Source organism: Belonocnema kinseyi, chromosome 2, assembly GCF_010883055.1.
Source record: "Belonocnema kinseyi isolate 2016_QV_RU_SX_M_011 chromosome 2, B_treatae_v1, whole genome shotgun sequence".
In the NCBI taxonomy this organism is placed as follows: domain Eukaryota; kingdom Metazoa; phylum Arthropoda; class Insecta; order Hymenoptera; family Cynipidae; genus Belonocnema; species Belonocnema kinseyi.
The window spans coordinates 74,224,357-74,247,853 of record NC_046658.1 but is presented as its reverse complement, the minus strand read 5'-3'; the positions used below and the strand labels follow the sequence as shown (position 1 = coordinate 74,247,853).

At 32.6% G+C, this 23,497-nt stretch overlaps 1 protein-coding gene and 1 long non-coding RNA gene across 8 annotated transcripts in view; both read left to right on the top strand.

The window, feature by feature from the left end:
• The window catches only part of LOC117167539, a 215,825-nt gene that overhangs the window by 70,779 nt on the left and 121,549 nt on the right, over positions 1 to 23,497 (top strand). The window lies entirely within an intron of this gene.
• LOC117167541 lies at positions 14,813 to 20,986 on the top strand. The gene is made up of 3 exons (XR_004466405.1): positions 14,813 to 15,197; positions 20,184 to 20,291; positions 20,789 to 20,986. It is a non-coding gene; the product is annotated as an uncharacterized LOC117167541 (long non-coding RNA).

Sequence of the window (23,497 nt, the reverse complement as noted above, 5' to 3'; positions counted from 1 at the left end):
ATTTCGTTAGGTTCTGTTAAGTTAGATTCATTTGTAGGTTAAGATCGAGTTAACCTATTAAATATAGCACAAATTTAAGACTGAGAACCGTACGCTTACATATCTACACGTATGGTTGAATTTCATTCGGCTAGGTTATGTTAGGTCAGGTTTTGTTAGGTTAGGATAGGTTAAACCTCTATGTAGGTTAAGTCGAAGCTGAATGAAACGGTACCGCAAACACAACGGGACAACAAAATCAGTTTAATTGTGTTTCGTGAGGTTAGGTTAGGTTAGACTAGGTTAGATTTATTTCTAGGTTAGGCACGAGTTGACCTATTCGATGTAGCACACATTTGCTACTGGGAAAATATGCTTCTAGAGCTTTACGTGTAGTTCAATAAATTTCTGTTAATTCAGGTTAGGAGAGGTCAGGTTCTGTTGAGTAAAGTTATGTCAAATAAGTTGATATTAGGCAAGGGTTGATCCTTCACAGTTGTCACACATGTTTTTGAAGTTAAAATTTGCATCGCTGGCATTACTTTGAAATTTATTTGCCTCAGTGTATGATTTTTCGTCATTTTTTGAGGTTATGGCTCAACCATGACGTGATGGATGATTTTTGATACCAAATTTGAATTCAGCGCCCCAAAATCCATAGGAATACATGTGTCTTTTTACCAGATCCGCACAATTTTTTTTGTCTGGCTGTGTTATTGTAAAGATATGTGTTATTCCCACTATTACTGAAAGTTTAATGAACCATTATTGGTGTTGGGTTTTCCCCTAGATTCGTAGTACTAGGTGTGGTTTTCCTGCAATTTCAGATTATGGGTGTCACCACTTTTTTGGCAGGAAAAATTGCTTATGATTACTTTCTTATGATTACGTTTGTTATTATGATGTCTCAAATATGGGTCTATCCGTAATATAACGCTGCGGGGCGTTTACCTTCGGAAAGTCTGGATTTGAGCCGAAGGTCAGAAACAAAACCGGGCTCAAACCCAAGTTCGGCTGTATTAGTATATTTTATGCATTTTCACAGTTTCCTCGTATAATTCATACGTCTGGATAGTTAATGAATGTAAATGAGGAACGTGAGTTGAATTGATTCTTTTCTACTCAGATTTTATACAGTGCTTGATAATTTATATGAACTTGAAAACAGTATAATTTGTTATAAATATAACTGAATTTTTAATCAATCAGTATATGAATCAAAATGAAATAAAGAAATACTTAAATTAGAAAATTAGACTGAGTCCAATTCGAATTTGATTATGTTTTTCTATTGAAGGTTTAGAATCAATAAAAATTTGTTCTAGATGAGTCCCAATTAAAATAAATGCGTTCAAAAGCGAACTTTTATTCTTCTTTTTATTTTAGTGTTTTCAAACAAATAAACGAACCATACACTGTTCTGGAGCTTAAATATAAGACCAGGATGAAGTTTTGCCTGGCTTTATGTAATTATAATATATGGTCACATCTTCTCGTTTATGTAAGGGTTGGGCAAATCCTCACTTATACTCGCAGTAAGCGTGAAGTTAATTTCAGCAATAAACTGGGATCACGGGTACAAAAAAATACTGCTTTGCTTTCCTGATATTGTTTCATTTGAAAAAACTTCCATTTCTTTTAATTATGGGTTCTGTCAAATCAAAGAAGTAAATAATAACAAATATTAACACAAATAATAACTAATAATAAAAATATAAAGAAAAAATCAATTTTTAAACCAATTTAATTACTTATAAAAGCAATTTAATAGCTTACGAAAGCAATATTGTCGGTAAACTCCGGCGGTGCCCGGCTGTTCATAGTTTCTGATTGACCTATCGAAATTATTCATTCTCGACGATTAACGGTGTTAATTATTCTCCTCTTCACTCGGCATTCATTAAACCACGAAATTATTCTAATTCTCGTCGGCGAGTCACTGACGAGTTGATTATTCCATTGATAATCAAAAAGACAATCTGTAATAATTCGTTCTTAATTGTTAGCCAAACTTTTAATTACGCAGTAAGCACATAAATTAAATTTAAATTAAATTAATTTATTATGTGATTTTGAACTATACAGGGAGCTTAGCTAGCTCATAACCCTTTCAGAAAATATTAAAGCCAAATGGAACAGCTAATTTTAATCAAATGTAACTCGCATAATAAATTTAATCTTGTCATCACAAGTTTAAAGTGAAATTGAAACGGAGTTGAAATTGAGTCGAGAAGTTGAAATGTTCGTTCCGCGATTTTAGTTTATTTGATAGTTAATTTCACTGCAGTAGAAGTGAAATATATTAAAATTTGTGCTATATTCGGGATCTGTTTCAACGAAGCTTTAAACATAATTTCAAAAATAATTGTTACTTAATTGTTAATTAAAATTAAATACAGACTCTGTTTAAGTTAATATTACCATTGTGGAATTGAATTTGAAGTTCACTTAATGAACTTAGTGCTTTAAGTTTTCAAGTAAGACAACCGGATCTTGATAGTTACTAATTCACGGAAGCGTGTCGAGATGCAGGACTTGAAGTTAGTTCTAAATTCCGTTGAAAGTCAGAAAATGGATATCTCTCATCTCAGATAAAGCTGCTGCTCGCGGCTGTAGCAGGCAGGAATTAGTCTTCTGAAAAATAATGTCCTGACCTGGAAGCACTGTAAACGTGAGGGATAAGTTAATTATGTGGCATTTATATTCTATTTGGGGCTGCGTTATCGAGCATTTTGGGCTAAAACTCCGCGAATGCTTGTGCGTTTTAATTAATGTCAGAATGTGTTGTAAAGGGCCCCTCTAGCTCAGGTCCCTCGCTTGTGCAGAAAAGTACCTGCAAGTCCTGCCCACCTCTCTGCAAGCCAAGACTAATTGCACTTAATTGGTATTCCATTCTCGACCTAGAAACGAGGTCCTGGGAGACGCGACGACTACAGTGAGAATGCTTAACATAAGGGAAAAACCACTGACTTCACGAGCAGAATTTTGTGAAAATAATTTGTTAGCAAAGGTAACAATTTTATATTTGTTGAATTCAAGTAATATATAAAAATTAAACATTGTTATACATGATTCCATAAAACTAAAGTAATAAAGTAATAAAGTGCGTAGTGTAAAGAAAAATTATGGGATGAATGTTCGTTCATTGTGAATTTAACTAAGCCTTTTTCAATTCATATCAGTTGTCTACAAATTTATATTATTTTGTTTCTATGTCTTGTGAGTTCCTTCTGTGCAATTTAAAATAATAGAAAATCGTTTTTTTCATGTTGGTCCTTTTTACCCCACTGCTATGAACTTTTGGCCCTACGTGTGGATCAAGAAGTACCATTAGACTGCGTTTAGAAAAAAAAAAATATAACATAGCAGATGGAATGCATATACATTTATCATGATTCTAATTTAGAAATTTAATGTCTTACATATAGTTTGAAGCAAAAACCAAGGGAATACCTCATTTTATTTCGACACAGTGTTTCTAGAAAGCCCGCTCTTGTATTTTATATTTCAATTTTTCTTATTCTCTATTCCTTAACACACCCCCCACACACTTACTTAGTGGTGGGAGGGGGACCTACAGTTTAAGGTAGTTGCTGTTCCTTTTTTACTAGTATAGGTACATTTCCTTCCTTCGATTCGTTGTCATTTTAACTTGAAAATCATTTTATCTTATTATGATCGATTTATTAGAAATAAGAGTTTAATTCCATTTTATATTTTACACCACTTACGTTTTATAGTCACTAGAGGCTATATTTTTTATTTTTCACGTATTTTTTTTTTTATTTTTTTACTTCATTTTATATTCACTTTTATATTCAAAGCCTTTCAATCAAACCAAAAGTTAATATTTTTGTATTCAGAGGCACATACAATCAATTAAAGCAACAGTATTTATAGTTTGACCTCATTTCTGTATTGAACTTTAAAAATACATGAAATTTGTAATTTTTTAAGGTATATGCTATTTAATTACCATTGACTATTAACCAAATCGAATGCTCGATGTGTTTCTTTTTAATAATATGTGGAGTAACTACGTTGATTTTTTAATGTTAAAAAATCGTCTTTATCTATACTTTAGTGTTTAATATTATGTGATACTAAAGACATCTAATAGAAGCTATTATAAGGTTTCAATCAAACAATTTAACTATCCCTTGGCGAACAGGAAGCTCGAAGTGATTGCATGAATGTCTAGGTTCAGAATTTTGCCTAATAGAAAAAGCAGCTTGAAGTAGCTCGATTTGACTGCAAGTTTAATTTAGAGCTACTCGATATTCCGTTTCTATTTGTTATGCAGATGCGTCTCCAAAACAGGGTTCATTAAAATTAACTGGCTTGTAATGTCTAGTGTCTACGTATACGAATTTGCATTGTCAAGGTTCCGGGCAATACCCATATTATGATGTGCCAACTGAAATCCTCGCACTTATCAGTTTATCCAGTGATTTCGTAACCATACACTGAAAATGTGTCATTTGGACGGACTAACTAATGAAACGACAGCCGCAACAGTTATTCGGTTTCCAACCATAAGTACCCCAAAACCTACCATGCATAGTTTGAACCAACTGTTTTTTGATGATTCTTTTTTGGGGGCACCTCCTAAATAACATGTCACAAAACTGAAGGGTTTAAACGCGTAAAACTTTCAAACTGAGGTATTTTGTAGTCAATGTTTGAAAAAGACTGGAATCAAAAAGTGAAAACGTAGGATAGTTTGAAAGGTCATACCCAGGAAAAAAGTTTTCTTGGAACAAAAGCATCTTATTCTTATCTGTTTTGTTAAGAACTATGTGAAAATCATAGTTACACAAGCGGAATTAATCGGCTTCAAGATTAGGTGAAGTTTGTTGCAAAAGAAAAATGTTTTCCACAAAAAGATTATTTTTGAGACAAGTTCGAATCCTCTTAACCTAAAATTTAAGTGTAAATTCTATATGTGTCAAAAAACATCCTTTTAACACAAGAGGACATTTCTCTGAGTGCATCTAACGATTTTTCTCATTTTCGACTTTAAATATTCTTTTAATAAAATATTAATTAGACCATCTCTTATATAATTAGTAAATGAATAAAAGCAGATACAAAATTTATCTTTTCATGTTTGCAGCAACTTCATTATCCATCTTTGTTTTTAATTTCGGTGAACAAATTTTTCAGTGTGACAGCGATGTGTTCTTTTTCCATGGGATTACGTTATGCTAGCTCAAAAATTCAAGTCGAAAATGCATGAGTAGCAAGGGTGAGAATTAATTTATTAGTCTAGTAGAGGAGAAAGAGGAGAAAGGAAAAAGAAAAAACGTGGTCGGGTAGTATTGGGAGAACGCACATCTCGCCATACATAGTTACAGGCTCATGGTACTAAAGATTTATAGATTTCAGGAAAAGTTTTAAAGAAGATATAGTCTAAAAAACATTTTGGCAGTAAAAAGGATCATCCGCTTGAAGTTGAACGTTTTAAGCCTAGCAGATGCCGGCCTTGTACCTCCTCTTTATTCAATGTATGACATGAGTAGAATTGTTTCGCATTTCTAGTTTCATATTCTGAGAAAGAAATACTGAAGCCAAATAATTTATGTTTTGGGAACAGACTGAATAGAAACCAGAAACTATTTTATGGGTTCAGTTAAATGAAAAACATATCACAATGTCACACAGCGTGTTAAAATCGAACCTGACGTGTAATTTCCGGCAACAATGAAGTCGACTTTCGGGTAAGTATTCGAGAAAGTTTAGCGTCGGGAGAGTCAACGTGCTGCCAGATTTTCTTACTTGCAGGAAATGAGGTTTGCGATTTGCATTTAAGGGCCATTAGACGTGTAAATATCAGTGCTCCTTACAAGTGATTGTGAGTCTCATCCATTGAATCCTGAAAAAACGGCATCAATGTTTTTGGATTGATTTTAGTTGTTATAACTGCATAACTAATTACTAACTTATTTCAATCCAAACTTAATATATTGTTTGCTAAATTACATTTACATTAGCATTATCATGCATGGAAAAGATTATCATTAAATCAAAACAATGTTGGTAAGCATTTGGATGAAACAATATTTTCTTAATACAAGAAAATGAAAAATAATAATAGTTTTAATTTCTTTACATTAAACATTATTGATTTAAAAAGTATTTAGTCTGAATTGTTCCATTAAAAAAATTGTCAAATTCAAATAATTGAATTTTTAATATTTCATTCTAAAAATTGTTAATCGTTGTGTTTTCTCCTTCAGTATATTTTGCTGGATTTTAAGGATCTCTTCTATCATATCATTCAGTTCCAGAGAGAGTGTTTCCTACAATCATTTGATCCGCAGGAATTGCAGGAGTATATGTAGGAGTACCGGATGACTGAAGTAATCGAAACAGCGTATTCTTGTTGACAAATAAATTTAGGTCCACTTACTTCGCCTGCTGGAGAATATCGATGTCGATTTATCAACAGTCAGTCGGGCGAAATAGGCGCATCACTTAATTTCCTATTCCAGTATATTTTGCAGAAAATAAGATTTAAAACTTGTTGAAATTAACTTTATATTCTTTAAAATTTATTCTTAATCATCGGAAATTCATCCTAAATCTCCATCTGTTACTTAAATCACCCTTAAATGATCTATTCCGGCATATTGTGTTGGTTATGAATTTGTAAACTCTTTGGATTTAAACTAGAATTCTTTTAAATTCTGCCGAATCCCGTCGACAAAATAAGTATCTTTACGATAAAATATGGTGTGAGAGACAATTAAAATTTGGCTTGTTTTGGCGAAAGATAATGCTCGACTTTTTCCATTTGAATTTTCCCTGTTAATTTAAAACGCTTCAGTTTTGAAGACTCGGAATTAAAAAGCTTATTTCTGAAGATCTTTAATTTAAAAATGTACACTATTAAGTGTTTCCCTTTCACAATTTCAAATTTTGGGTTTTGAAGACCTGGAGCTTTTAATTGTAAAATACTAAACACTACAATATGATGTTCTACAATAATACCAGCACTTAAAATGCAATTTTTTTTTATTTTAACGCCATGAGTTTGAAATTGGTCTATTTTTAAGGTTTCGTATGCTATGTCGGAAACCTTCATGACAGCTATTAGATGTCCGTCTGTCCATCCGTCGTTTACCACTCCTAGCTCCTATAATATTTGTACTGGAGTGTTGAAATTCAGTATGTATGTGAAATAGCCGTAGTGTATATGAGGAAAAATATTTTCATCAACTTATCTATCATGGTTTTATTCTTATAGGTAGTTAAAAACTAAGAATAATAAGGACTGTTGGAAATTCGTCTTTTTAATCCCCTATAAGCAGCAATCTTTTTATTTAGTCTGATTTTCCTTGGAGTGCGATTTTGAGTAATTTTATTATGATGTTTTTAAATGAAAACTGCTTAACTTTAAATTTTATGAAATTAAAAAGCACGCTGATATCAAGTTTATATTGTCGCATTAGACTTTGTTTTTTGAAGATGTACTGTACATTTTGTAAACGTTCATTATTGAAAATAAAATCTTTTAAATGTTTCAGTCAAAAATTATTTATATTTGAAAGCTTAATTTATGAAGTTTTACATGCTGCTTATTCGAAAATATTCCACTGAAAACTGTCTTGTTTGCAAACATACAATCCAATTTCTTTTTATTTTTCGGAAAACTTCTATTTATAAATTGGAATTCAATTTTATCCGTAATTGGGAAAGATTTGAGTTCGTGTTTAAGTGAAACACAAAATTTTTCTACTTAAAGCATTATTTGTTACTGAATTAGCTGTACACCAATTAAAAATTGTTTCTGTTTTATGATTTAAAATTCTTAATAGTAAATTTCATGATGTTTATAGATTAGTATATACCAGTATACAGTTACGTATAGATTTATAAAGCTGGATACATTGTTGGTATTTCAAGCCTCAGAAGGACTCTTTAGGTTGAAAAACAGTCTCCGGAGTATTTTTGAAGTTGGAACATTGAAATACCGCTTTTCGAGAGAAACAAAATCTACGACAGCGCCACCCATTTGGAACTATTGGAAAGAAATTTTAATATCAGTTCAATATTAACATGGAATCTTATTATAAATAATTAATTTTAGACTTTAGAATAATATTTTCGATTAAAATGAATTGATATTCATTACTCGTCTTCTTTAAAATTTCTATCATAACTTTAAGATACCCAATAGTTCGCGTGTCGGGTGACGCTGTTGTCTAATAATAATTGTGATAATAGTGACCAAACCATAGAGAATCGCGAATATCTCCTAAACACATTTATCGATTCACATAATACTAATGTGAAATACTGTATTAAAAATCATTGAATTATAACCACTTAAAACTGCTAAAAGGCGAATTTATAACAGTTTATCACTACAAACGAAAGATAATAGCGGTTATCCTTAATCATTATTTTAAACTATAAAAATATATTTAAATTTTACTTGCAAAGCTTCAACTCTTTGGTATCATAATCATATTATGCCTTACACCTTTTCTATTAACATGGAGTTTACCTAGTCTATTTTTCATAATGGGTATTTTCTATTATAACAGATTTTTTCGCATGATAAATCATCAAGTATAAAAACACCTAATGGTTAGTAGTATGCAAATTCTGTAATACTAGGCGAGGACGATCTGGAAATGGGTTAGATTTAGGGAAAGTATTGTAATAGTAGATAGCATGTTTATATTTATATGAATTCTCAGCTTTTACCTGATTTAAACACTGAATAACGTCACAAGAGGAGTGAATGTAGTGCAGCTACTGGAACTCGAGTTATCGCTAAAGACAAAGGACGCCTTGCTAGACTGAATTCCTATTGTTTCGAATGTGAACTTCCTGTTAAGCAGTCACCTATATATAGGATATTTTCTCTCATTCATGCAAAATAAATTAGAAACATTTTTTTTCTTTGAAAATTGTAAAACGCTTCTGCAAAATATATCCAGAAATACCGTTTTTCGCAAAAAACGTTTTTCCTATTAGTATAAGTTGTTTTCACTCGCAACCTGTATGTTTATCTGATTATTTTTACTAATATCAGAAGATTACACATATTTAGTACAAAGCATTCTCGGTCTTTTGAAGTTCTCAGATACGAACTGAGCGGATTTAAAAATATTTCGATACGAAGCATGGATATAGTAGTGGGACTACTGAAGGGCTACCAACCAAAAATCGACCGCGTGTCAGTACACAGTAAAAAAAAAGGATCAACTTTGTTGCAAAACATTTTGCTCCAATGATCATTTGACTCTCGAGATCATTATGATTTGTCCATTCAGATCAATTTGATCTTATTTTTTGGTTCATTTGTCAGACTAAACAAAATGGCCGCCAGTTCTTGGCACCGGTGTTATAACGACATAACCTAAAAATTCTATCCAACTGCACGTAAGTGACAACTACAGTTGACAGATGATATTTTCTAATATCAGATTTCATTATTTTTTCAACTTTTCAATAACACTGCACGATCAGAAACCATAAAAAACTTGCTTATGAGCTAAAGTACTCAAAGAACCTCAGCCATCTTGGTTTGACTTTATACATGATCCCGCATCAGATCATTATGATCTCCACAGTCGATCATTCACTCCGGGCGATCAAACTGCCCTTGAATTCGGTATCGTTTTTGTTGCATATCAAAATGATATTGATTTCGGTATCATTTTGAACACTTTTTCTTACTGTGTAGTTTCTTGAGGGATAGATAATAATGAGGCTTATGTCACATTATTTGGGACCAAAATTCTGTTTTTAGTATTAACTTTAATTTTCTATGAACCACAATCCTATAATTATAGCCAGTTTATAAACAGCTCTGCCCTACATGAGTTTTGCGAATATGATGGCACCTAGTGTTTCCGAGTGGTTTTTTTCGTATTGAACACGAATCTGGGTTCAAAAACTTCCCATCACGTCACGTGTTTGAGAAAATAGAGTTTGCAACTCCTAAAAACGGCGATTTTAGCCATATTTGAAAAATTGTAGAGCTGACCCATGACGTGCTAAAAACTTCGCTAATATCATAAATTAAAGGCTGAAACAAACCTTTTCAAATGAATCGTATGCCAAATTAATCGCACGCGACCTTGGAGCGGGGTGTGTGTTTATGTCTAGAGGTCGTTCAATTACTTCGTAATCGGCTTTTCCAAAATCTCTCGAGTGACAAATTTCAATAAATCCGTTTGAATTTCAAAAATTCTTCCACAATATTTGATCCGCTATTTTAAATGTTTTAAATGTAATTGCATATTCATAATCAACGACCATTAAAGCCCCCGAGTAACAGGTTTCAAACGAATACGATCAAATTTTTAAAAAATGGTCCGCCATATTGGATCCGCCATTTTGAATTTTTAAAACCTAACTGCATATTTGTAATCAACGACCCTTAAAACATAGCTCTAAGTGCGTATGCGATTAATTAAACATAGTGCTAATTTGAAAGGGTTTGTTTCAGCTTTTAATTTCTGTTAGCTATAATTCTATCATTTCTATTTTTTCTATTATAATAAGATATTAGCGAAGTTGGTAGTACGTCATGGCTGAGCTCTACAATTTTTAAAAAATTGCGAAAAACGCCGTTTTTAGGGGTTTCAACCCAAATTTTCTCAAAAACGTGACGTGGTAGGAAATTTTCGAATCCAGATTCGTGTTCAACACGAAAAATCCATTCGGAAAAACTAGGTGCCATCTCATTCGCATCAAAAAATTAAAATTTGCACGACAGTGCAGTTAACTCGCCAGTTAGCAGTGGGCTTCATTTTTACTACGGTGATGGATATTAAAAAAATTTCTTGCTTTGCAGGCCCACTATTAAAGTCCTGGTGTGGTAATTATAGATATTTTTATATGCATATACGATGCGCATGTGTGATAAATAGGTAAAGTCAGTAAATATCTATATAAAGATCTTTATATCGATACTATTATAGATTTTTAAAAATGAATATAGATACTTTAGTGTACTGAAATAATTTCTTTAATTTTTAGACAATTATTTAAAAAATAAAATTATAGATAAAAAGAAGACAGCGTCGTATTATTACAAGAGTAGAGTAATTTGATGCATTGTCACTTTGCAGGAAGACTCAACAATCAAGCGTTTTATTTACGTCTAGATTCAATTCTTGCTCTATATAAAGCAGAGCTAAGATATTGATCTATGCGTTACATATTTTACCATTATATTATCCTTCAGTAGTTTTAGCAAAATTACGCATAAAACGATCCATTTTTGAGGCATGTGAGACTAACTAACTAAAGACTAACTAACTAAAATTCAAAACTTTACTTATTTTATTATTCAACATCAATATTTCAATACGTTTTTAAGAATTGAATTATATTTGAGAAAATATTGGTTATTTAGAAATTAATGCAAACTGAAATATTTTTTGTAAAATATTAGCTCTACTTTTTTAATCGTACAATTTTATAATTGTACGATAAACTTATATTACAAATTTTAACTCCTTGCATATTTTGAGTACAGCACAACGTTATAAATCCTCGGTTAAAAAGTAAATGGACCCAAAAACTTGCATGGAAATTGTTGGATCCAGCAGAAATTTCAAACATTATGTTGCTACATTTGATCTTTTTATTCGAAACTATGCTTAAATGGTAAAATCATCTTACTTCGTAAAAAGTATCTCTGTTTCGGTGGCATGTAGTTTTAGCTGTGCTAAATAATTAATTAAAACAGTTTTTTAATTGGAATAAAATCATTCTTAAAAAATTTTCTGCTAAAATGACATGCTTAAATTCCACACATAAAATCCATACTGAAGTTCTAAAAACATTTCTGCAAAATTATTTTATATGTAAAGTACATGATTCGGGCGACTAAGTATGAATTTCAGTTATCGCCTGCCGCTCTTGATGCATGCAAGTAAAAAACATCTTCTTTGTGGAAGTTACATTTCAGAAGAGCGCTTGGTCTATTCCAATGTGTATTCCTTGCATCTGGTATGTGAATACAGTAGACTCTACGATACTTCTCTCTGAGACACTTCTTGTTCTCCGATAACTCCTTCGTTCGCTCGCCCCCACTCCTTGTCTCATTTCACCCAAAAACATGCGCGGCCGAATGCGGCTCGACTCTAGAAAATTTTAGAGCGAAACTTTACGTTCAGGTTACGGCGAATTTATATAGGCTCGTGTTCTGTTTTTGTGTGTCACAGTGGAATTTTTAATATTGTCACCCACTGAAATTGTTGAAAATTATAAATTCATCGTGTAGAGGTAAGTCTAGATATTAAAATACCCCGAACAAGGCAGCATACCTTTTGTTTTGTCAAACTGTTTACCAAATACCTTAACCTATATTGTGACATTTTTTAAATAGAATTTCAATGGAGCTGCCAACACAAATACGTAAAAAAGTGAATGCCTCACTGCTGGAACAAAATAAAGTATCCTTAAAGCAATTCCAGAAGGAGAAAAAGTACTCAGAAAATTTCAAACTTTGCATCGGTAATTATTCTTGAAATTTCAAAAAACTGCATTCTGATATTAACAATTATCTTTTTCAAGATCCAATTAAATTGAAGTTTCAAAATTTTAATTATGAATTTCGCGAAATTCATAATTAAATGAATTTCCATCTAAAAAGATTTTCTTTTCGGCGCCACTGAAAAGAAGGTTTCGTTTCACCGAACATACTAAAAGATAGAGTAAAGATAGAGAGAAGATAAAGCTTGAGAGCGTTTGAATTCGCGCGCGCGTCATGTGGCTCTCGTGTGTCGCAGGAGCGAGGGTATTCTGACACTTCGTGTTCGCTTCCCCTACAGCCCCGAAAAAGAGAAGTGTCGTAGAATCTTCTGTAAAATTGTTCTCGAGGAATCTAAGTTAAAGGCGAACTTCAACAGCTCTTTCGTTGATACGTTAAAGCATCGACTTCATGGCAATGCATCAGGTGTACTAACATCTTCCTCAATAAAGTTACGTCCCTTTGAAATGGGTTCCTCAAGGAAACGACAACCGAACCATGCAACAGATGTACTAAACATATCTTCTCGTAGAACTCTGAGTAAAAATTCTTCAAATTACTTCAACTTGAATTGCTCACAATCCAGACATGCTGAAATCGAAAAGTTCGACTTGAGCATGTCTCAGTTTTAAGACGAAGCCAGACTTCAATTTATGTCTTGAAGACAAATGTATCTCTTGAGTCGAATTTATATGACTCCAACACGAGCGGTTTAAAACGTCGAGTTTATACCTGTCCTAACAAAAAGGGTTATTCTGACTCTCATAAAACCTAATCTGTGTTAATGATTAAACAACCTTGTATATTTTTATACAATACATATATATTCAATTAACTTATTTCTAGATTTTCATTTATATTATACTTGATTGACGATAATACCGAAAATGTTGTTTGTGTTTACGCATTTCTAACGGCTTAGAAGATCCTTCTAGAAAGTTACAATTTATATTTTTTTGAAGAAAATTTAAAACTTTTAAAGTTCAATTTAAAAATTTTAAACTCGTTCAGACCCACAGATTCTGAATTTTTTAATTAAAAATAACTACTTTAATGATTACAAACTTTTCATTCATCAATTTTAATCTCATTTATGAGCCGAAAAAGGTTCGTATTAAGGCAGGTTTACTTGAGACAAGTAAACGTCGTCTTAGCCAAGACAAGGCTTGACTTGAGAAAAGTAAACGCCATTTTACCTGTCGTGGCCATAAAAGTAAGACGAAGGCTTATGTCTTGACTCAGTTTTAAGATGCAGCCATAAGACGTAACCAAGTCAAACTCAAGTCGAAGCATTTTTACTCGGGACGTCTGGTTTCAACAGAACTTTAGGGTTTCTGCAGTAGGTTCCTCCAAAACACGAGATCCATACCTTGCGGTAGGTGTGATAAACACAAGTGTTAATCACATCTACCGCAAGGTAAAGAATGCATTGTTTACAGAATAATACTGACGAAATCAGTCATTCAAATGTATTTTTACACCTAATGCATATTGATTTAGGTGTAGTTTCTTCGAAGAAGAGGAACCTACTCGGATGGAACATAACTTTCTCGAGGAAAACGTTGCTTGTGCACCTGACGCATGGTTTTGAAGTCAAGACTGTGAGGTTTCGACGCAAGATCACACTAAAAGTTCTTCTGAATTTTAAAATTCTACGAGGAACATGTTTTTGAATTATCTGCAGCAAGCGTTTTCGTTGGAACGTCAAAGTACTTCAAAAGTTTTGGCATAGTAATTTCTACGCGCAATTTCAATAAAACACTTTTCTAGAATTCCTTGAAGTTGTTGTTTATAACTAGTTGTAGAATTATACCCTGCATACAAGAATAAAATAAGTCATAGGCAGAAAACCGAGGAAGGCGATATTTCTAAGATTTATTTTAATTGATGAAGTGTCCTCGTCTTTTTCAATCTCGGCTGATATATCCAAGGACAGGTTTCATCATTTCCCCTTCCAGTCCCATCTTATCTATCACTTTTCTTTTACAATATTTATCTATATGCCACATCATATATACAATTATAACGTGTGTACACGTAAAATTTTCAAATGTACTGAAACATTAACCACGGAAATATTGTGAAAGTTGTAAATATGCTACTTCATCTCCAACGTATTTATACAAGTATTGCATCAAAATGAAAAAAATATAATTATTTTCATAATTAATCAATTGTCCGTTATTTCCTATGTAACACGAAATTACATAATTAAAAAAACATATTGCTAATTCAAATTAAATGATTCTGACATCTTGCTTAATGGCTGACTCACTTTGACATGTAAAAAGTCATTTTAACAGATAACCCCTAAATAAAACTAAAATTGTGGGAATCGTTTAGATCAAGGTAACAAGATTAATTTTCTTTTGCAAAATGTAAAATTACAAATATTAGGATTTAAAAGAGTTAGAGTTGTATTTCTCTGAGATATCACCATAACTATTGGCTAAACTTATAGTCGAAGGCATACGAGAAAAAAGATGAAATATTGGAACATATAAAGAAAGAAGATTCTAAGGAAAAATATTCTAAAGAATAAGCTAAGTGGTTAACTGGGGGAAAGCAGCAGATCTTTGATTCTGCATTTCTAAATGCATAATTTGCTTGTTGAAGATAACAAAAATACAGACTTGCAGCTAACAATTGCAAGATTTTAATTGCGAAACCCAGAAGAACGAAACTCGCGTCTTAAGTCCAGAATTATGGGTGTATGGTAAGGTGATCCAAAAATGCATTAGACGTTTTTTTTCGAATTTGTATGCAAAACGCCCGAAAATTTGTTCGAATCCACAACAAAATTAAACCATTAAAAAAAAGTTTAGAGGTGGCGCAAGCCCCATGAAGTTTAACACGTGTTTCCCACAACCATTTCTCTTCAAAATTAGTCACAGAATGTCAATGAAATATAACTTTTCAAATATCACCCCCATAAGTTTGTTTTATAGGGTCCCAAAAAACCCCCGTGAGTGAAAAATTGGGTTTTTCGAGTTTTTGGCGCTAATTATGATTTTTTTTGCGGTTTTTTAACGCAGATTGTTTCAAATACATGAAATACTACTTTATATTGATAATTATATGTTTATTTAAATCGTTTGAACAATTTATCATTGTTTTTAGCAACTTTCTCTTAGAAAAGGGTTAGAAAGTCAAGGGGTTTTCTGAATTTTTCAACTTATTTTCAACGTTTCAGTTAAAGCGAGGTAAAAATCAATTAAATTTGACGAAAATAATTGTTTAAACAATTCGTTATTATTCATAACAATATTCTCTTAAAATAATGCTAGAAAATTGCGGTTTGTTCTGAAATTTACAACTTTTTGTCCACTTTTCACTTGAAGTGAGTAATCATTTAATTTAATTCACGAAAAATAATTGTTTAAGCAAATTATCATTGTTTATAGCTATCTTCTTCTAGGTTAATACTACATAGTTGTGGTTTTTTTCTGAAATTTTTAACTTTTTATCACTTTTCAATTAGAGTGAAGTGATAATTAATTTATGCTAACAAAATAATTGTTTAAACAATTGATTATTATTGCTAATAATATTCTCTTTGCTCAATGATGGAAAATTGCGGTTTTTTCTGAAATTTTTAACTTTTTTACCACTTTTCACTTAGTGAGGTAATAATTAATGCGAGTTAACGAACATGCTTATTTAAACCATTTTTTATTATTTATAACCATTTTCTCTTAGATAAGTGCTAGAAAGTTGTGGTTTTTCCTGAAATGTTTAACTTTGCTTTACCTTTTTAGCTGTGAACAAATAATAAATAAACATTAGAGAGAATCATATTTTAAACAATCTCTTTCTTTTTAACTTTTAATTATTCCATTCTTTATTTTTGCTAAATTAAATTAAATAATTACTTACTTTAAGTGAAAAGTGGACACAAATTTAAACATTTCAGAAAAAACCGCAACTTTATAGCATTATTCTAAGAGAATATTGTTATAATTAATAACAAATTGTTTAAACAATCATTTTTGTTAATTTAATTGATTATTACCTCACTCTAACTGAAACGTTGAAAATAAGTTGAACAATTCAGAAAAAACTTAACTTTCTAACCCTTTTCTAAGAGAAAGCTGCTAAAAACAATAATAAATTGTTTAAAAAATTTAAATAAACATGCTAGCCGTCACGATACTACTCTATTCATTTGGAGTAGTTCCATGGACGAAGAACGAGCTTAGATCCCTTGATATCGGGACACGAAAGGTTATGCACATGAACAAAAGCATGCATCCTAAGTCTTCCGTTCCGCGACTGTACATCTCACGCCGTCAAGGGGGTCGCGGAATATTGAGTCTTGAATGTCTTCACAACTGGATTATTCTGGGTACAGCACATAGAGTTGCAAATGGAAGAGACCCTCTTCTTAAAGTGGTCAGGAATCACGAAGATGTGGGCAAAGGAGCATTTCTGTACGAAGCAGCGGAAGAGGCTGCTGAAACACTCGGACTTGACTTCAGCATTAGGGGTGAGCAAAATGCATCAAATCTTATCTATCTCGAGTACTCACTCCTGAAAGCCCAGATTAAGAAAGCACAAGAGAAAAACTTTCGTGAACAGCTCCTCGATAAGAGGATGCACGGTATCTTCCACAGAAATGTGAAGGATCAGTCAATATCTTGTGAGCTAACGTTTGGTTTCTTTAAATCTCCCGGATTAAAGTCTGGTATGGAGGGTTTCATCTTTGCATGCCAAGATGGTGTTATTTCCACCTTAACATACCGTCGCCACATTTTGAGCCAAGGCATTCCCGATGATAGCTGCAGGGCGTGCCATGCACACTCCGAGCATTTAGCTCACATACTATCTAGTTGTCCAACTCACGCGGGAACGACCTACATTCAAAGGCACAATGCGGCACTAAGAGTGCTTTATTACCATCTCTATCACTCCTACGGCATTAACCTTAATATCGCTCCTCTAAATGGTCCTAGGGAAATTGAGTCAATTGTCGAGAATGGAAAATGCCGCATATACTGGAACTTTATATTCTCGAGAATTTTTTCTGTTGCTCACTCGAGGCCTGACATGGTTCTTCTTGATTTCAAGAAGCGAACCATGTTCGTTATCGAATTTCCGGCACCAGCTACAAAAAACTTCATAACCAAGGAGAATGAAAAGAAAGAGAGGTATCGAGACCTTATAAGAGAGTTGCAACGATTGTACCCAGAATATTCTGTTAAACTAATTGTCATTATCATCGGCGCTCTTGGAGGTGCCAAGCTTTCACTTGCTAATGGCTTAAAAAGCATCCCTGCTTGTCAACAATATGCTAAAACACTTGCGGGAAAAATGCAGAAGGCGGTTGTCCTTGGGTCACTGCGTGTTCCTAGGGTGCACGAGGCTTTTGCTGGATCGTCGTATTGATTCCTTTACAGACTGTAACCACCTATCTCACGATCGTGAGACGTGGTTGTGGCTAAAATTTTACCGCAATTTTGCTGGGACTAATTTTTCGATAATACTACACGGAAAAAAATTCTTGAGGCGAACGAGTGAATCGAGAATATATTAAACTCAAAGAAAGTGTACGCTTGGATTAGGTAAAACGTTTAGTTAGAAGAGTTACACATTTAGTTACTTGTTCCCGCAAATCAAGAATTTGGACAAAATTGCTACGTTCGAAAGTTTATTATTTTCGACAGATTATGTATAATTGTATTATCTTCAGATTAGAAAAATAGTTTTTATAGAAATATATTAACTTACAGTAGCCAATTTTTCGTCTGGTAACGCAAAAGTGAATTTCCCTGAAATCCGTGTAATGCATTTGGAGGTCAAGTTTGTTGTTTTTATCGCGTTTCTTGATATTTCAATATAGTTATCGCCTACAATCGGAACAAATGTAAATTATTATTACTGCATCATAAACTCCATTTAATATTAACAATCGCGCACATTTTAAGTGGTAAAAAGCGTTTAATTGTCCAAAGTAAATCTCAACTGTCACTGCTCCCGATTAGACCGTCGCCATTCTATTTCGCTGCTCCCATAATGCACCGGCGCTCTTCCGATGATTGCTTCAGGCACCTATTCTTAATATCCCTATTATAGCTATAATTATTAGGGGTTTGACTATACGATATCCCCGGTATATGGAAAATGGTCAAGGATATTCATTTTCGCTGATCCAGGGATCTTTCTAAATTCCTTCTTTCGTTTTCAGCTAAATGTTTGGCTATAATAAGGAATAATATCCCTGTCACAGCTCAATTTTTTTACTGTGTATTTTGTAAGTATTGTTGTGGCTTAGGGTGGCCCAAAAAATCACATTTGAGAAATTTTAACGGGCTTGTTGGCCAAATCGTTCTAGTAGGCAAATAAATGTATGCCTTTTTTATTTTCGAAAAAAAATATTTTTAGAACTCGCTCTGGCCATTTTTATATCTTATGGAGTTTAACATGTAAAATCTTTCGAATTTTTATTTCTTCGATTTGGGACAGAAAATTATAAGCCAATTTATTTGATATTTAATATACTTGTTTACTTATCAATGAACATTGCATTTATCGCCATTTTATATCTCAGAAATATTATGTAAAAGTTTTAGGCATATCAAAAATGGCATAAAATGGCAGTTTTTGGAGGCTCATTGTGACCCTCAGATATACTTGTGTAACTTGACTTTTTGAAGAGAAATTCTTTAGACTATTGAGAATAGATTTCTAAAAAAAATGATTAAAAGTATAATTTAAATTGAGTAAAGCGTAGGAAAATCGGATGAAAAATGACGCATTTAAGTTCAACAACGGCTGAAGGGACTGCAGGTGGACGGCTGCAAAAAAAGTTGACCCTCGGTCGGTCCTCTCGTTGTACACCGTATTTGCTGTCATCCCAAGCTGCGGTGACTGACAATGAGGTGAATGGTCGAGTAATAATAAGTTAATAAAACTATAGCTGCACTCCGGGTTAAACCTGTAGCTGGTGTAAGGATTTCTTTACTTCAAATCAGGAAACTTTGAAGCCTCAGAGCGTGTTCTAAAAATATTTTGTTTTGAAAATAAAAAAATAGACATACATTTATTTGCCTGCAAGAACGATTTGGCCAACAAGCCCGTTAAAATTTCTCAAATGTGATTTTTTGGGCCACCCTATGGTGGCTATATTCATAATAAATGCATCAAGATACATCAATATAGTAGTCCTAAAGACGTTTTTAGCACGTAAGGTTTAAAAAAAGGTTTTAGAACATCCCGAAAAACGATCTGAGTCAGGCCCAAAAACGTCCAAGAAACGTCCAATGTTCCAAATAAGTGCTAAAAATATCTTTGGAACATTATATGTTTTAGAACGTTATTTAGCCTGACTTAAAACGCTTTTAGGACGTTCTTAAAACGTCTTGGGACATTCGTACCCACATATCCAATCTCAATCGAACTCGTGAGTTTCAGGAACTTTTTTATTTTTTGTACATTATTTCAAATATAAGGTTTAAAAAATATAAAAAATTTATGACATTTTTTTTAAATTCCCAATATCTGCCAAATTCGTGGGTTCGATAACAACTAATTAAACTAAATTCTTACATACAAAGGTGAACCTTAAGAAAAATTGCAATAAAAACAATTATTTTTAATAATTTAGGAGCAGCAGAAAATTTTCTTCATTTAGTATCAACAGTACCCATATACATATGGAATTTTCTTGTTTCTTTTTAATATTCCCATTTCTCAAATTTTCTAGATTCTACTAAGATACTTTGTATCCCAAGAATATTTATCGTTTAGGAGCAATCTGAAAAGTCTATTTTGATCTTTTTAGAGATATGAAATAAACAAGTCAAAAGAAAGGGTAAGTTCTTTAAAAATTAGTAACATTTTTTATCAAGCACGTAAAAATTCAAAAGAAACAAGTATATTTTTGAATCTACTCTGTTAAATAGTAATCTAGCTTTTCGTATGCATTTTTACAACAATTTTGTAAATCTAAAAGTTTCACATAATAATTTCTACAAAGGAGATTGTTATCTCAAGTTGTTTTCGTAGGGCTAAATGCATACTAGCAAAATGTGATACGAAAATCAGCCTTACTATCTATCATATTAGATTCAAAAATCGACTTCTTTCTGTGTCTAGTTAAATATAATGTTTGTATTGTAAAACAGTTATTGGAAAATTTGTCTTAGTGGTCCAAAATAATGATTAAATTATATTATTTTGCACCTTAACGCCAAATGTATTAACAAATATGTATTCTAAAATGTTGTTTTCGTGGGTCAATAAAATTCTCCACTATAGCTTCACTACAATAAATTATTTTATAAGAATAATACATCATGATAATTTTAGGGTATCGTCCATACTACTATCAATACGAAGCGGTCATTCAACGAAATTTTCATAAATGACGAGACCATAAAAGCGGCGATGTACCATGAATTAATGCGATAGAATATAAAGATTAAAAAGCAATTTCTGCAGCATACTTCGTTTTATATGGTCGAAGGAGAATTAATATTTGTGAAAATCGTGAAATGTATGATAACTGCTTTTTTCATTCAATTGTGGAAAATATTTTATACTTGCTATATTGTGAATTTAGAATGACATCTATTATTAATAAAATTATCTCTACATATTTATTTTCTAGAAATATTTTCTCTGAGTAGACAATCTACTGAACAAAAGTGAGCCATTTTGCCACAAATCCTGGCAATTCACTGTTATTGTCCCCAATGGCTCCAAAGTAATAATCCGTCTCTGAAGCTTTCATACATTTTATAGCCCGTTTGCAACCGTAATAAAATTCTAATCGAATTCTTGGAACGCTAAATGACGTAAATCAACTCTTCTTTCTTATGAACTTCGCACCTTATGAAAATCTCAGGCTTCTCCTGCCATATATTTTTTTTATATGCTTAAAGACAATGAGCACTTGACAGCATTCCAAAAATGTTACTATTTTGTTTATAAAAAGCTTTGGTGACATATCTATAATACTAACTTTCCGGTGAATTCTTCGGCCGTATTTCTTTTGTATTTCTAAGAGATTTTATTTCCATCCTCCTTTGTGCTGAAATAGCGAAAAGTTTAATCCGGATATGGCTCAATAAATATTTTCGTTTTCGAAACTACCCTCATATAATTTTTGAACAATGGACATCTCAAATATGATGCGAAACTTTTTAATATTTTTCTAAATAACTTTTTAACAAAATAGAAGTCCTCACTTCTCTTTTTTTTATAGTGAGTTGAGAATTTAGGTTCAAATCCGTTTCGGAGAGAATATTTTGATTTGAGAACAGATTTAAGTCGGAAACAAAGTTAGTCACATCGGATGCTTTTGCTAGTCCTTACAGGTAATGTTGACACCACCAAAGCCGGATGTTGAACCTTTACCTATTCAGAAAAGTAGGTCGGAAACCATAACTCTGGAGCAAAGCTCTGTACAGAAGTATAAGTGAAAATGTTCATATGAATGTATACGCCAAAGCAAGGTTTGATGTTACGTGCATCTGGACCACGAGTATTAAAGTTCTATAAACGTACTCCAACATTTCAAGTGAGACGCCAGACTTTCTTGCAACACCCAGTAAATATATCGAATTTTCAACGGTTTTACTTTTTTACGTTTGTGGCTTTTCTGACGTCGTCTCACCTCTACAACTACAACAAACCGCCAAATCTTATACTCCACTGAACACCGTTCTATACCTACTTTAAAAAGTATACTCACAATACGCCAAAAACTCGTGTTGCAGAGGAAAATGTAAAAACTTTAGAAAAATGTTGTTGCTGTGGGGGAGGTGGTAATGGAGGTGGTAACTGGAAAAGGACTACTCCTTATCCAGTTCACATTCTCATAATTTTCAAATTCATTTTTTTGGAGTGAAAGGAGAAAACATTTTCACATATTCCTACTATTTATCAATAAATACTATCGCAAATCGCATGATGACGCTACAAAAATAACCTCTAATATTTTTCGTTATCCAGTTGTCATTCTCAAGCTTTTAGAAACATTTTTAAATCATGAATGTGAGTTGCTTCGGATGTTAGTTAAAGTAGTAGACTGCATCCATCGAAATTTTTGCTCCAATTGTTACAACAGCATGAAATTTGTCGCTTAAGTTTCTTTTTGGAATTAGAAAAATTTTTAGAAGAGCCAACAATTTTTTTACGTTTTTTAAATTCATTTTAAAAAAATAGACAAAATAAAAAATTCACACAGCAAAGTCTTTCCTTTTTAAATTCTCTAAAAAAAGTTTTTTTTTTATACTTTTCGATATTTCACACTGTTTCTGAAATGTATGTAATTTTCATTCAGATTTTCGCGCTTAATTTACATTCTCAATACCGCCTGAATTGTTGGCAAGAGGCCTATAACAGCGATCCCCGCCTTGATTTAATAAGTAAATTCTCAGCAGATGATCAGATGAGGCGCAACGCACCTATAATTATTTAATTTCAGTTATCACGTGATGCGTATGGGAGAATTGCGCGGGCCTGGAATTGATATAAAAGCGTTTCACGCCACGAGAAGCTTATAAGTAAATTGACGAGTGTTCTGATCACCGCTCTTTCTAATTTAGCGGTCCTTCCTTAACGCCGTGTGGCGAGTTCTGTTTCGACAATTATTAAAATCGTGTTGTGATAGATGGCCAGGTATGAATCTACAAAAAAGAATCCGTGGTAAAAGTTTAGTTCGATTGTCATGTAAAAATTCAATGTGAAAATTTGTCTTGCAGCGGCGTTTTTATCGGTTCAATGCTGACGAATAAAAATTAACATTTTGGCTAAAGCGAAAAGCAATTCTCTCTTCGAATAAATAGAAGGGGAAGGATTCTATACTTCAATGTCTACAAAGAAATTTCATCTACGCTATTTTTTGGAAATTGTAGACGTCTCTAATTTTGGGATTCCAAATCCTCCCCATCTTCAACAAACGATGCGTGCGTTTGCTTCAGGTATTTCATGGAAATTATCTAACAGGGTATGATTTTTTTCTTAAAACTCATCAATTTATAATATTTGCCAATTTTTAGGATATTATAATAT